The following is an 11,005-nucleotide window of genomic DNA, read 5'->3' as shown; positions in this document are numbered from 1 at the left end:
TCGTCAGCTCCCTGGGACAATGTGGTTCACCAAGATTCAGACTTGCACAAGGTAGCTCAGCTGTGGAATGAGCTTCCTGGGAATATCAGGCTAAACACTAGATCTCCTAAATGGCATGCTGCACAACATTCCCCTTTGACCAAGCATTTCTGCCATAAACCAAATGGATGGGGGAGGGAAAATGGGATGAGGGTAAGAAATAAGCAAGCAAGTAGAGAAAGGAAGAGAACAGAAGACCCATTAAGTCCACTGGGGACCTAATCAAAGCTAATCTCCCTGGGAAGCGGTTAGATACTAAGGGGATGGGAACTATAGAAAACCCTCTGATAGACCAGACTGATGACTAGATAATCAAGAAAGTGAAGCATTGCAAATACATGCATATTAACTATATTGCTGCACTCATCTGGTGCACCAATCCTGTGACCAAAGAATGGGAGAATAGAGTCAGGTTTCTCCTCTGTCCCCAATATTGGGATTTTGGCATGTTGCTGGTGGGTTAGCAGAACACTTGCACTCTCTAGACCAACCGTGGCCAAACTGATGCTTACGAGCCACCAGTGGCTCTTTTACAGTTAAAACGCCACTCGTAGAGCTCCCCACATACCCCATTCGCCACCTACCATACTGGGAAGGGGAGCTCGGGCTTCTGCCCTGCATCAGGATGGTGGCGCTAGGGGCTTCTGCTCAGAGCGGAGGGTGGCTCTAGGGGCTTCAGCCCCACTTTTACTGAATCTCCAAGCCCTGGCAGGCACCTCCTGTGGGGCTGAAGCCTGGCTCTCGAACTTCTGAAGCTTATTGTATTTGGCTTGGAGGGTCAGTAACTGTGGTCACCTCTGGTCTATGCTGTACCTAGTTTGTGGCCAGAGAGCTGTGATCGAGTGCCATTTTGTCCTGGACATTCCCCTTTTTAACTCCCACCTCCACCCCAGGTTGTTACAACATATGGAGACAGTTGATTCAGATGCGAAACCACAAAGGACGTTTTTGCAATGTTGGGGGAGTAGCTGAAGCACCAGGGATCTGTCAAAGCTTGTTTGCTTAACTGTGAGGCCAAACTCATACCCCACCCCCCAACAAGTGAGGGTGTGGGTGGGTGAAACCAGAGGAAGGTACAAGTTGTTCTGACGCAGACACAACACGGCAATAATTCTTCCAGGGCAGAGTCAAAATGTGAGTACCTCGGAGGCCCTCCTGAGACAATAATGATTAACAGATTGCTCAGACCGGGCCCTAGGGCTTCCTTCAGCTGGACAACACCAGCTGTGCTTGCCTGAACACTCTGTGGTTTGTTTTACTTTCCCACTGGAGAAGGTGGGCACACAACATCACTGATCCTTCAGCAGAGCTGATGCGTGTTATGGGTTATGCTGGGGGTAGGCTCCTGCCTGCAGATGTGTGACAATAACAATTAGCATTAGATGTTGGGTCTTGGGTTTCTGGATATTAAATAGGGAAGGGGAGCAAGGACCAGCTTCTGCTCATCTCTCTCTGCCTCTTCAACTGCAAGAAACTGATCCCCCATCAGCACACTGGCCCGTCCCTGCCAATATGCCCTGGGAAATTCCTTGCAGATCCCACATCAATTGTGTTCCCTCTTTAACTCCATATGTCCTTACTGAGGCAGAGCTCTGTTGATTTTGGACAGTGATAATCATTCCACTTGATTTGCAGGTCCTTTTTTGCTGCGTGAGATTTATTGTGTCTATTGGGGCACACCGGGATTTCAGTGTATTCACTCAGTGGCAGTAGGGAGCTGTGTGAGCTAGTGGCTGCCACAAGACACTGAACAGCTGGATTCTATTCCTGACTCCACCTCTGACATGCAGTGTCATCTCAAGCAAATTGCTTCAGTGACCTGTGCCGTAATTTCCCCATATGGGAATAGTATCAGTACTTGCCCACTTTCACAGAGTGTGAGGAGGGGGATCTGAACAGGACTGGATCCCTTCTTTACTGAGGACCAGAGATCCCCCATAATCCTGTAATCGGGCTCAACTGTGAACACCCCAAACTTTTGGAAAGTTGGGATTTGAATCCAAATCTAGGTCTGTCTTGGAACCACCGCCAACTTTGATAGCTAGCCCATTTAGCACACCTTCTGCCCCGTGAATCACAGCATCAGCTGTTCTCCTGCAGCCCTGACAGTTCCCATCCAGCAACTTGACAATGGTGCTCAAAGATCTGATGCAGATTAAATATCCACCACCTGCCTGTTACGAACCCCAGCTGAGGTCCCATTACCAGACTGCACGTTTCTAAATGCTTCAGACCCCTTGTTGATAGCTTTCCTGCAAGATCTTTCCTCATCCCTACAGCAGAGACCTACAGGCCCTGACAATAACAGGGTCTGTCTGGGAATAAAGGGCGCATTCCCTTGTCCCTTGTAATGAGAGCCGGGGAGAGGTCAGATTTCGGCCAGGAGAGTCTCAAGGGTAAGCTACACACACACACACACACACACACTCTCTCTCTCTCTCTCTCTCTCATGGTCCTTGCTTAGGCTAAGTGGCTTTGCAGCAGGCAGAGTGCAATCCAAGCATTGCAAATCATCTGCACCACGCATGCTTTATGACCACACTTTGCCCTCTGTGAATTCCCCCCCTGGCTTTTACTGTGGTTATTGCTAATGAAACAACTCCCACCGGCATTCTCTTATATTTTTCTCTTTCAAGCAATATTCACAGTAGTTCTGGGCCACGGTGAGAAGAGAATTAACTTGGAGCAGGAGAGGGTTGTGTTGGAACATGTTAGTGTGTCAACAACTCCCAGGCCTTCAGTGCAAGGGGAGAAGGCTTCACTTAATTGGACGAGATGCCATGGCAGGGTGTGGTTTATGCAGCTACTGGCTCCCCCGCCCATGCAGGCCAGATATGTATGGACAGCAGTTGCAAACTTAGTGACTTCTTCCTGGAAAATCTAGAAATCACACATCCTCTGTATGTCAGGGATTTTACCACGCCCAGTCAAGTAGTGCTCTCTTGGGGTTACGGCCAGGGGACTGCAGCGCTATCATATATTTGATGTGGAAACAGTGCTTCAGTTTTCTCATCTGTAAGAGAAAGATAATGATACGTTGGTGGGGTTATCCACATCACGGCGTGGGACTTAATTCACGGTTAAGAACAAAATATACACATGAATACGATTTCAGAGTGGTAGACGTGTTAGTCTGTATCAGCAAAAACAACAAGGAGTCCTTGTAGCACCTTAGAAACTCACAAATGTATTTGGGCATAAGCTTTCGTGGGCTAAAACCCACTTCATCAGATATACGGAGTGAAAAATACAGTAAGCAGAATATATATTCTAGCACATGAAAAGATGTAAGGGTTTGAAAAGTCTTCTGAGATTCTCAAAAGATTAAGTTCAAGTTCTTATTTATTATTATTGTATTTCGTATTACACCTCTCAGAGTGTCTGAAAAAAATCTACCTTAAAAGATATTCATAAGAACGGCCATACTGGGTAAGACCAAAGGTCCGTCTAGCCCAGTATCCTGTCTTCTGACAGTGGCCAATGCCAGGTGCCCCAAAGGGAATGAACAGAACAGGTGATCACCAAGTGAACCTTTCTCTGTTGCTCACAGCAAATAGAGGCTAGAGACACCATCCCTGCCCATCCTGGCTAATAGCCACCGATGGACATATCCTCCATGAACTTATTTAGTTCTTTTTTGAACCCTACTATAGTCTTGGCCTTCACAACATCCTCTGGCAAAGAGTTTCACGGATTGACTGTGTGTTGTGTGAAAAAAATACTTCTTTTTGTTTGTTTTAAATCTGCTGCCTATTAATTTCATTTGGTGACCCTTTGTTCTGGTGTTATGAGAAGGAGTAAATAACACTTCCTGATTTACTTTCTCCATACCACTAGTCATGATTTTATAGATCTTAGTCATATCCCCCCTTAGTCATCTCTTTTCCAAGATGAAAAATCCCAATCTTATTAATCTCTCCTCATATGGCACCTGTTCCACACCCTTAATAATTTTTGTTATCCTTTTCTGAACTTTTTCCAATTCTAATATATCTTTTTTGAGATGGGGCGACCACATTTGCACGTAGTATTCAAGGTGTGTGTGTACCAGGGATTTATTTAGAGGCAATATGAAATTTTCTGTCTTCTTACTTATTCCTTTCTTAATGATTCCCTACATTCTGTATGCTTTTTTGACTGCCGCTGCACATTGAGTGAATGTTTTCAGAGAACTGTCCACAATGACTCCAAGATCTCTTTCTTGAGTGGTAACAGCTAGTTCCATGCATTATATACATACATTTGTTCACTGGCAATCCTTACCATTTACAATCCTTTTAAAGTCATTCTCTGTTTCAAATGTGCTTATTTTCCTCCTTCCAGCTCTTGTCTTTATCCCTCTTGAGATGTCCTGGGGCCTGTTAATGAAATATGGGTCTCAACCAGGTATTGTTTACATTTCTTTATCATTGATAAATTATCCCTGCAGGCATGCGTGTGCCTGGTTATATGCCTGTGTATTCATGCAGGCATGTACAGCTCTCTGTGTGTGGGCATGCATTTCTGCATGTGTGTTCCTGCAGGGATCATTTTTCTTTTCAGTTAAAGTATGGGAGTTAGGAAAATGTAAAGGCTGCGGACAGGCCCTTGTAGGCAGAGCCGTACTGAAAACACAGATGCGATTGAACTGTGAAGGTCACGTTCGGAACCAGCTGTTCGGTTTCGCCAGCATTTGGGTGATAAGCCAGCTCCAGCAGCATCGATATCCCAATTCCTTGGCTCCTAGCCAGCTAAGCATGCGTTAGTACGGCGTTAATCTGGGCAGGGGATGATCTTGGCTTGCTAGTCAGAGCTCAGAAGTTCTTGCTGATGATATTAGAATTTACTGCAGCTTTCGATGCTGCTGATGCAGCTGCAAGGCTTGGAAGGAAAGTGCCCTTCCAGTGAGGATCTGCTCCTTCCAGAGGGAGGTGATGGAGAACTAGTCCCCTTCCCCCAGGCTCTCTGACGTGCAAGCCACATATTCATAGATTATAAAGCCAGAAGGGACCATTGTGACTGAGTGTGACCTCCAGCAAAGCTCAGTCCTCTTGTTCCACTTGTTCAATTTCTATGAGAAACCCCCGGGGAGACTGTGAGTCAGCAGAGGAGAAAGTGCCAGCAATATGCTTCTGTGAGAAACCCCTGGGGAGCTTGAGTGAATCAATACAGGTGAGAGTACCAGTGATATGCTTACAAATATGCTTATTCAGCCTTGGCTACATTGGTGTTCTAGAGTGTGTCGCTTAAAACATGCTAATTAAGTAGCACATTCAGAGTGTACACTACTTGGATTGTAAAATCTTTGAGGCGGGGCCATCTTTTTGCAGTATGTTTGTACAGAACCTAGAACAACGGGGTTCTGGTCCACGACTAGGGCTCCTCGCTGCAATACAAGTAGTAAATAATAATAATTAATTCACCCAGGCCCAAATAATCTTTTATCCTACTCAAGACAAACCCAGAGTGACCCACAATCCTAGGAACTGACTCACTGCTCTTGGACTTTGCCTTTGCCTTTACCTCAGTAGCTAAAAATGCCTTCTGTCCTCTGCCCTGGGTCCCTCCCTCCATCTGCACACAGTTTTTGTGCCTCTTTAAGGACATTGGGTTAGAAAGCAGGACAGCATCATTATTACCTACAGGTTTGAGGGCTGGGCTTTTTCTGGATCTTGGCAGCCATTCAAAGCTCTGCTTAGTGTTCACCTAAGTGGGGCAGGCCAGCAAGACTATACAACACTTACATGCCCCAGCCTGCACGTGCTGCCTGGTTCTCTTCTGGGTGATACCGGAGGTGCTGCTTGCTCTTTGCAAAGCCGTAAGCGGCCAAAGGCCAAGGGACTATCTGTCCTTTTCTGACCTGCCACCCCAGCTCAGCTCATCTGCAGTGTTACAGATACCTGTCTCCGGAGCAGGGCTTTCTCACCAGTGCCCTGCCCCATGCTAGAATTCACTCAGTCCAAAAATGTGTGTCTGCCTGCCCCTGGCCACATTAGAATGGACCGCAAGAGACCTCTTTGTTCAAGACTCCAGGAATGATGGGTTCTTCCCAGCGAATCTCTAGCATTCAGCCTGTTGGGCTGGTTTCACTCTGACATGGGCTCTATCCTGCAAAACTGGGGTTCTGTGAGTGCAGGAAAGGGCTGAAACACACGATTATTATTTTGTATTTATATTATAGTCGTCAGGGCCTGGTCCCCCATTGTGCTGGGCACTGTACGGCCAAGTAACAAGAAGACAGTCCCTGCCCCAGAGAGCTGACAAGCTACATGTCAGACAGGATGCCAGAGGAGGATGGAACAGATGCACGGAGTGAGGAAGAGGGAGGAGATCACACAATGGACAGAGTCGAGCAGAAAAGCAGAAGTTGCAGCTCATCCACTGCCAACTCACATCATATGAGCTCTCGAACCAAAGCAAAGTGCAGGTGGGACATGATCAAGTCACCAGCATTGCAAGCTGTCATGCACCAGCTCAATACTGCTGGTTCTGAGGTTACATTCATCCGGGGCTTCATTGCAGCTTCGGCTTTGGACATCCCAGCACAGATTCTCAGCAGCAGAAAGTCGGCCAGAGGGGGAGGCCCCCTTCTGATGAGCAGCCACAGGTGTCAGGAAGGGGGCTTGGCTGGAGGAGATGGGAATGATGCTATTTAGCAGCTCCTGTGATTCCTTTGGTGCAATTCGAAGATCCTGCCCCTCAGTGAGAAATCCAAGGAAGGTGGTGGCAGAACCATGCCTGCCTTCCTATAGGGCAATGCCCGCTGGCACTGGGGGTTTAATTTACCCCTCCCTTTGCCAGTTCTAGGGGCTATGCCCCAGTTGGACCGTATACATATGAGGAACTCTTCATATCATCTGCTGGTTGGGCTAATGGCAGCAGGAGATGGGACACTAGCTTGGCTGGAGCATCAGTCTAGTTCTCTCTGGCAGCAGAGGCATCCATAGAGCACCTAATGGCTGCTGAAAAGGTCCAGCTGCTGCAGGCTCTGGGGGGACCAGTCATGCTGCTCAGGTTGCCAGCTCCAGAGTGTCTTGGAGCCCTAGCGCTGGGTGCAAACAGGCAGCATGTGGCCACTTCTGTGTGATGGCTCGCGGCTGGGCAAGCGTGAACATTTGCCTCTGGGGAAGGTCGCTCACCTGCAAGTCCCGGCAGATGGTGTAGCAGCAGGGGAGAGGATGGTGACACACACAAACCCACAATGTAGGGCCTGGGGCATGATAAACAAGGCTGCAGTCGGGACCATCCCAAGAGCAGGGGTCAGACTTGGTGAGGCACAGCACAGCCAAAGACACCACGGGATCTTCCTGGCACTAACCCCTAACCCCATATCCACTCTCACAACTCAGACACAGCTCCCATCACCCGGATGAGCTGCGACCCTCGGCTGTCCCAGACCCAGCCCCTGCCAAGCCTCTGTGCTCACTCTGCTTTTGGGAGGCTGCCTTTTCCTAGGGGGCAGTGAGTGGAATTAAAGGTGTTTGCAGGGAAGATCTGTGAGATTTGCCAAAGGGGCTTTTCTGTGTCATTGTAAATAATAATAATGGGTTAAGCATCACAAAAGAGGCATGCTTTTATGGTGAGCTTTGAGCAGCTCTGATAACTGCTGCCACCTTCAGGTGAGAGTTTAGATGACCAGCAGGAAAGAGGCTCAGAAGGGAAGTGGTACAAACCACATCATTCTGGGAGATTTAAAACAGCGCTGGAGAAAATCACTGATGACCATACCAAGGGAAATAATCTTGCACTGGCAGGGAGATGGCTGGGATAGTCTCCTGGGTCTTTCCATCCCTAATGTATTTAAAACACACACTGGGTTTAAATCCTATCCCCTCTGAACGGCCAGCAAGGATGTAATTGTGGTGGTAGCAGGTTTATGGTGCTAAGAGTGTCTCTGGTCAAGGGCTCCTTTAGGAGGTCGATTCTTGTGCCCTGTGGTTTCTAGTGAGACCCATTGGCTTAGGGCATGATGTTAAATAGAGGTGCAGATCCAGCATCACCAGCTCCTGTGATTTTACTGTGATAGTTGGTATTTTTCCTAAAGCCTGAGCTGCTGGAATCAGGTTATTCCAGGAGAATCTCAGCTTTCATTTAAAAGAAGAAGTAACTTCATCCCCCTTCACCTCTTCTGGGCTATTCTGCTTTGGCAGTCCTGGCTGGCCAGAGTTCCACAGCGTCTGGGGCTGGGGAGCACTAAATAGAATATCAGGGTTGGAAGGGACCTCATGAGATCACCTAGTCCAACCCCCAGACAGATCCCTAAATGGCCCCCTCAGGGACTGAACTCACAACTCTGGGTTTAACAGGCTAATACTCAAACCACTGAGCTATCCCTCACCAGACTGTGTTTAAAGCACCAGCTGGAAGTCACAGAGTGCCTAGGGGCACCAACAATGCTGGTAACTGAAGTTTCACTTTCCATGGTTAAGCAAGTGTTAATATGTAATAATGTTTCTGCTTAGGCCTGATGGGCTTAATTTTTAAAAGCTGGTCTCCATTTTTACACCTGGCTAATATACTTGGGAACTGATGAGGGCCACACAAGCACCTGGAGAAATTGTGCATGCAGTTTTGCACTTGTAATCATTAATGGAGGCACTGTCACTTGCACATCTAAGTACCAAATCCGTATGCACAATCAGGTATTTACACATCTACATGACATCATAAGTTGTGCATGCAATGAATGGAAGCCTGATTTAAAGTCAGGCCCTGCCTATCTGTGGCATTTCTAGTATACTCATCTCTGCAGGATCGAGGCACTATAAAACACTTTCTATTTTCAGAGTGCTGCATTAACATCACCATCCTGTGAGACAGGTAAGGATCATTATCTCCATTTGATATATGAGGGAACTGAGGCACAGAGAAGTGAAGTGATTTGCCCACGTCACACACAGAGTTGGTAACAGAGCTGGAATTAAGTTAAGGAGTTCCAGGCTCCCAGCCAAGTGTTTAATCTAACTGGAGATTTACCCATCATTAGAGAGTTTCCTAAGAGTCAGGGATTTCCTTCCACTTATGTCTCTGCCCCCCCCCAAATAAAAACGTTAGAGAAATGGGGATTTCTGCTTGTTTGTACCTTTGAAATATCAGAAATTCTAATCTTAGTCTTCCTCGCTTTTCCTGGAGGACTCATTGGACGTCTCAGGCAAGGATTGTGAGTACAGCCTGATTGGGAAATTTTGACAAAACGTTTTGCTGAAAAATGCCAGTTCACCAAAATGGAAACTGTTTGCAGAAAAGGGTCCCTTTGGAAGAATTTTCTGACTTGAAACAAACAAAAGTTCTGAAATCACTGAAACATCCCATTTCCACAGGTTCAAAATGAAATGTTTCCATTTTTCATTTCTTTTGAAATGTAATTTTATTTCTACCACAAATAGGTCAGAAATCAAAAAGAAAAATTTTGTAATTATTGAAACAAAACTTTTCAATTGAGCCGAACTGATTTTATTTTTTCAGATTATTGGCTTGTGAAAATTTTCAAACATTTAACCTTTTGTCCTGATTCAGGAGGGGACAGTTTTTGGAACCTCAGAAATTCTCACAGGATGAGAAAACCATTTCCAGCCCTCACTGTGAGTGTTCTGATCCCTTGAGTAACGCGGTGGCGAGTGAGGAACCTTGAACAAGCACATCTCTTCTCTCAATTGCCTGTTCAGGCGTGTGAGATTAAAAAGGGCTTGTCTACACTGTGGCACAGTGTGGTCTAAAGCGGTGTGACTTGTAGAGTGTGCTAATGTGTAGCACTCTAACTGCCTGTGTAGATCCTGCTGGTGTGAATGAAAAGGTACCAAGTGAGCATAACATAATCCTGGTTGAAACTGAACTACATAAACACGAGCATGTCTACATGGGACAGTTCTTATCAAACTGTCTGTACTGGGCTATCTTGATTATCATTTCAAAAGGTTTGTTTTTTTTTCCCTTACTTAATTGGCCTCTCAGAGTTGGTAAGACAACTCCCACCTTTTCATGCCCTCTGTATGTGTATATATATATCTCCGCAATATATGTTCCATTCTATGCATCTGAAGAAGTGGGCTGTAGCCCACAAAAGCTGATGCTCAAATAAATTTGTTAGTCTCTAAGGTGCCACAAGTCCTCCTGTTCTTTTTAGTTAGAACTAGTGCACTCTGCCGTTCACCTCTCCATGGTCTGGACTGTGCCACCATGTAGACAAGGCTTAAAGAAAAGGCAAATCATTTTTAACAGTCTGAATACAAATCACTCCCTTTCTCAAAGAATCAGGTTTAATGACATGTTCTCTCTCCTATCCAAATCGTATCAGCTGTCTACTCATCTATAACATCCTTCAGGTAAAACAGGGTAGACAGGGCCTGAATTTAGAATGACGAGGATAAGCAGACAAAAAAAAGTTTGAGAAGAATTTAGCCCTTCCATCATATGAGTCTGAATTCAGATTGTGACCAACCTAGAGCTCACTGAACTTGGACCCCGTGTTTTGATTTGACTCATTTGCAATGTCCAGCTCCAGATCTGAGTTCACCCAGGTAAGGGTGGTCTGTTCACAGGGAGGGGGTGGGAAGGGTGTGTGTGTCCATGTTGGGTTGTCTGGGCCTTTGTCTCCTAAACGTTCCTTTCCTTTTAAAGGTAACAGATTTCCATACTGAATTAGATCTGCAGTGGATCTAGTTTGGCATCCTGCCTCCAGCAGAGACCCTGATGATTCAAAGGAAGGTAAAACATAGCCTGTTTTGTAAGTGCACCCCTATCAATTGCCTAGTGCTCTGACACGGACAGAGAGAGAGAGGGGCGAGTTCCTTCCTGATCTCTGGGAATTAAAAAAACTTCTATCCTGAAGCTTACATTTTGATTCCTCTTCTATCGCTTCCCCAGCTCATAGATAAACTGCAAATTGTACCAACCCTGACCATGATTCCAAGGAAGTTTTGGACTCTTTAATTGCCTGCGTGCACTTTCTGCATAACTTGAGTTGCTTTTTCCCAGCCATAGCGAGTTT

The sequence above is a fragment of the Chelonoidis abingdonii genome, chromosome 8 (assembly GCF_003597395.2).
Source record: "Chelonoidis abingdonii isolate Lonesome George chromosome 8, CheloAbing_2.0, whole genome shotgun sequence".
NCBI classification, from domain to species: Eukaryota; Metazoa; Chordata; order Testudines; family Testudinidae; genus Chelonoidis; species Chelonoidis abingdonii.
This window is presented reverse-complemented; position numbering follows the sequence as displayed.